Below are 5,963 nucleotides of genomic sequence, written 5' to 3' on the forward strand. Positions count from 1 at the left end.
CACCCAAATGTACGCAGCTGGGTATTGAGGGAAAAGCAAAAGCTTTAATGGAGTTATTAAAGTTGCAGCATAAGAAATAAAATTCTCCACAGAAATTCTTTTAAGCTCATGAAACTTGAGGGAAACAAAGAATTTAAGACCCTGTTTATTATTTGATTTCATAAAAATGCCTGGCGTGAAAGCAATTACCCATTCTAAATGCTTCAGCAGAGAAAATATTCGCTTACTCCTCCCCGATTTGGGGAAAGGCAGAAATCAGCGAGTAGTGTCATAAATCTTTGAGAGGTCTGAACAAGCATCTTCTGAACGTTTTCAGACTTAACGAGAGCTAAACTTCAGCCCTGAAGAAATGAATCAGGGAACAGTTTCATCTTTTGTAAATCTCAGTTTCCATCTGGAGTCTTTCTTGCAGGGGGGGAAGTAAACATCCTCCTTTTTAGGAGCAGACAAGATCTTAATTGCCTGTTTGACCCTTTGCAGCTTTTCCCCAGAAGCAGAATTTAATGTAGCCTGTTTTGATATTGATAGCATAGGCATGAATATTTCTTATAACATAAAATGAGGGGAGATACATTAACACAGCTGAGTATTTGTAGTCTCTCTTTGGAGACAGAACGAGCTGTATTGCCAATCTATGTCCCCCAAATGGCACTACAACTTTTAAAGCTGTATCAATAAAGATGATGGCAAATAATTAAATAAAACCACTTATCATACAAATCAAGATAGAAATGGAGCCTTTGTCATTTTATATATATATATATATATTTTAAGGAGAGGGCAAGGGTGCCTGGGTGGCTCAGTTGATAAAGTGTCTGTCTCTGATCTCGGCTCAGATCTTGATCTCAGGGTCATGAGTTCAAACCCCACATTGGGTTCCACACTGGGCATGGAGCCTACTTAAGAAAAAGGAAAGAAAGGTAAAAATAAGTAAATTAATTTAAAAAAAAAAAAAAAAGGATTGCAGCATAGTGAGGACAACATAACCTAACATTCCGAGTTGGCTTGAGAAGGGTCCACTTGGAATCCATGTGTCCTACCCCAGATTACTGACAATATGTTGGAGAACAGCTCTGGGTATGTTCTTTTGTTTCTGCTTCTTTGGGGCAGGGACTATGATATGATTTGCAAAATCTTCCCAGGAGCAGAATGGTGGTCCAGAGACAAACAATGCTTAAGGCAAAAGAGCAAGAACTAGAGAAGTCAGCTGAAGTCCCATGGGATAATTTGCTGCGAATCATTGTCAAAGCCAGATGGAGAAAGACATTTGGCTTATTTGGATGTGATAGAACCAAATGGGAATTATCAGAAAGTGATAAGAGGTGCCACAGCATGGGGTTTCAACGCCCATGCTCCAGAGCTAGATGAATTTGGGGTAGAATCTTTGTGCCTTTACCCACTGTACAGCCTTGGACAAGTAACGTAACTTCATCCATGATATTGGAACAATGATAGTACCTATCCCTGAGGGCAAGTGGGAATTATAAAAGACGATGCTCATAGATGTTTAGCACTGAGCTAATTTCATGTAATTTTTACACGTCATTCCACAAACATTTATGACAGCCAGGATAATGCTGGTGACACAGTTGCCATTCTAGGCTAGTGCCGGATGCAGTTTGGTAGATGAGCTAGTCCTGTTTGGAAAGTAGAGACCACCTCACTTCTAAATCATTACAAATGAAGAACTGGGGAAAAAATTGGGGAAAGGGTTTCCAAGTAAAATTAGACTTATAACTTTCAAAGTAAATACTTGCAGTAGACTATTCTGAGGGGCAAGAAAGAGGTTACAACATTAGATCAAGGATAAAGGGTTCTAATTCTAGAAAGCCAGAAAACATAAGGCTTTCTTGGGCATCCTGCAGGAGCAACAGATAGAGCAACATGACTGGGGAGAGCAGAAGAGGCACAAAGCAATGCACTGTCAAAAGCTACATGGCTTGGTACAGCGAAGAGGTGAGCAACAGACCAGAGAGGTGTTCTAACTGCCCTATTGGGGAGGCCTTGGGTTTGCTGGCACGAGTAGACCAGAATGGCTCTTGGAAACACCCACTGCCTTCATTCTTCCTGCAAATATCCCCAGTGGACATTCACTTATTTTTGTTCTTGGTTCTCTTTTTTTAAGTTTCCATTTGGCCACAAGTAGGAAAACATTTTAAATATTTGAAGAAATGATAAATGGAATTTTTGTTGGACCAAGGAATAACCAACTGTAGAGATTAAAAAGGAAACTATAAAAACCAGTGAAAAGTCAGCTTTTGGCTATATTGCCTTTTATATTTTTCCTTCCCTCCTCTTAGGGAACTACAGGAAACTCACTTCAGGGGCAAGGGAAGACCCTGGATGCTAAGCAGTCTGGCTTCTTGTCTCTCCAACTCACAGAACCAACCCATTGCCACCTGCTCCCTTTTGTTAGGTCCTACACCATGGTGGGGAGCAGAACCACTTTGTTGTATAGCCATAGGGGCCTGGGGACACCTGACAGGATAAGCCATCTCTGTGTCTCCCCTCTTTTCCCGAGTGATGACTCCAGTGTTATATTTCTGGCTTGTTTTCAATTATTTCTTTGGGCCAGTGAACTTTTCATGTTGTCAACATGACACAATGGCAAGATTTCACCCTAGTCCCTATGCTAGCTTAAGAAACAGGCTCTGAGGGGCACCTGGGTGGCTCAGTCAATGGAGTGTCCGACTCTTGATTTCAGCTCAGGTCATGATCTCAGGGTCGTGGGATCGAGCCCCCCATCGGGTTCCAAGCCTAGCTCAGAGTCTACTTGTCCATCTCTCTCTCTGCTCTAAACACCCCCCACACACACACTCATGCTCTCTCTCTCTCTCTCTCAAGTAAATAAATAAAATATTAAACAAAAAGGGCTCTGAGCATCCCTTCCTTAGGAAAGTTGGAGTGGGAGGGGTAGGACTGGGACCAGGAAAGCTCAGTCATTTACTAAACACCCACACACCTGCTGAGCTGGAAATGGCCCAGTTCAGAGAAAGACTCAGGCTTATCCATATCCAAATGGAGATCATTAGACTATGTAAGAGAGACTGAGAGTAGCTAAATGTCAAAGTATTTCCGACTGTCAAGTTCCTCCAAAGACTAAATGCCATGGGAAGGTGTGTGGGGTGGGGGGTGCTTTGGGAACTGGACGATAATGGGTAATGGCAGAGACAAGGCACCCACAGGGCTAGGTTCGTTCTTCACTCACACAACCTGGCCATTCTTGCAGCTTCTTTTCAGGGCTCTCACAACCGCAACTAAGTAAAGGTTGTGTTTATTAGTCATTAGGGAAATGCAAATTAAAACCACAATGAGAAGCCATGATGCACTTATTAGAATGGCTACCATTGCAAAAACGGACTCTACCAAGTGTGGATAAGGATGTGGAGGAGCTAGACTCCCATGCTCTGCTGGTGGGGTGTAAGAAAGGTACGACCACTTTGGAAAACAGTTAAACAGCGTCTTCAAAAGGTATCCATAGACCTATCATGTGATTAAGCCATTCTCCTACTAGGTATTTTACCCAAGAGAAATGAAAGTGTACCTCTATACAAAGATTTGTGCATGAATGTTCATAGCAGCTTTGAACTTTGACTTTGGTTAAAGTCACAGATGGCCTCAGTAAAAAAAATAAGGTAAATAAATCTAACATGAATTTAATAAGTGTCACTACTGGGTATTTGACATTCACTTTTTTTTTTTTTTTTTTTTAAGATTTTACCTATGTATTTGAGAGAGTGAGAGGGGGAGAGAGAGAGCACATTTTGGGATAGTCAAAAACTAGGAACAATTTAAATGCCCACCCAAGGTGAAACAATAAACAAATGTAGTATGTTCATACAATGAAATACTCCTCAGTAACAAAAAGGACTAAATTATCAATATATTTAACAGCACTGATGACATTTGAAACGATCATGCTTAGTGAAAGAAACCAGACAAAATAGAGTATATACTGTCTGATTCTGATTATAATATACTTAGTACAGAAAATTTGGGACTATAGAATAATACAGGAACACTTTTTGAACTGGTGTGTCCTTGTTTATTTTCCTGCAAGTGTCTTCTCTCTAATAAACACGGGACACCCTAATGCAAACAATCATCTTGTCCACATGTTTCCTGACTCCATCATTGCCTCCAGCTACCTGGAGTCCTTGGACGTCTCTTTCATACAGCATGACAGTCCTCCCCAGTGGGAGCTGTATTTATCTGACACTCTGATTATATGAGACACTTACTCCATCTTGTTTAGACTAGAAAGAGCCAAGATACTAAGGAATTTGATGAGCAGAAAAACTGTCTTGTTTTTGTGCTATAGCTTCTTAACTTTTACAAAACAAACACTACACCCTTCTACGAGATTGCACACTTAGAAAGATCATCGGACTGATGATTGTGTCAATATGAACTCATATGTCCCCAACACTCCAGACATATTTCATCCCGAGAGGCCAGGGAAATCTGGCCATAGAGTGTGGTTGACTAATGTCTTACAGGGAGTCAAAGGTTACCTACTTTTGATTCCCAGAGCTTAGAGATTGGTGCCCTTTGATTAATCATTGGATGAAGCCACCATGTGGGGAATATATATATTTTACTTTTTCCTCAGTTCAATAGCTATTTAGTGAACGCTTGTTTTCAAGGACATTATTAGATGCTGTAGGGAATGTATGGGGTGAGCAGAAAACTCATGGACTCTCAAAGAGCTTATCGTTGAGCAAGACAGAAAACGAGCAAAGGCACTATTTGCTTTTAAATAATGAAGTAGAGATTCTCAACCAGGAGGCTTCGGACTAACCTAAATATAGGGGATGCCTTAAAATACCCAGGTACTGATCTTAGATCTACTAGATCCAAATCTTTGGTTAAAGTCACCAATGGCCTCAATGAAAAAAATAAAGTGAATAAATCTAGCATGAATTTAATAAGTATTACTACTGGGTATTTGACATCACAATTTTTTATTTATTTTAATTGTTTCTAAGATTTTATCTATTTATTTGAGAGAGAGAGGGAGCACAAGTGCATGGGGGGAGGGGCAGAGGGAGAAGCAGACTCCCTGCTGAGCAGGGAGCCCAATGTAGGCTAGATCCCAGGACCCTGGGATCATGACCCAAGCCGAAGGCAGATGCTTAACCAACTGAGCCACCTGGTGCCCCAACACCACAATTTTTTAATTGGAATAAAATACACATTACATAAAATTTCCCATCTTAACCATTTGAGGGATGTAGTTAGTAGCATGAAGTACATTCACCTGGCTGTGCCCCCATGACCACCATCCACCCACAGGACTCTCCATCTTGCAAGAATGACTCAGTCCCATTAAACAATAACTCCCCACATCCCCCTCTCCCCAGCCTCTGGCAGCCACCGTTCCACTTTCTGTCACTGTGAATGAGACTACTTTAGGCACCTCATAGGTCTTGGCAATTTTAGGCTGCTCTACAAAAAATCCCCTAGACTGCCTGACTTATCAACAACAGAAATTTATTTCTCAGATTTCTGGAGGCGAAAAGCCAGAGATTCTAGTGTGGGTATGGTCAGGTTCTGGTGAGGACCTTCTTTCCGGTTGCTGGCTGACTTCTCATGGTATGCTCGCATGGCGGAAAGAGAGCTTCCTCGCTCCCTGGACTCTTACAGAGGGACGGATGCCATTTCACAGGGGATCCGCTCTCATGACCTAACGAACTCCCAAAGGCCCCGCTCCAGATACGATCACCCTGGGATTAGGGTTTCAAGATATGAATTTGGGAGAATGTGGGTGGCTCAGTCATTTAAGCATCTGTGTTTGGCTCAGATGGTGATCTTGGGGTCCTGGAATCGAGCCTCACACCCCGCTCCCTATTGTTCAGCAGGGAGCTGGCTTCTCCCTCTCCCTCTGTAGCTCCACTTGTTAGTCCTCTCTCTGTCTTTCTCAAGTAAATAATAAATAAAATCTTTAAAAAAAAAAAAAAGGT

The sequence above is a fragment of the Martes martes genome (genome assembly GCF_963455335.1).
Source record: "Martes martes genome assembly, chromosome: 14".
Classification (NCBI taxonomy): Eukaryota; Metazoa; Chordata; class Mammalia; order Carnivora; family Mustelidae; genus Martes; species Martes martes.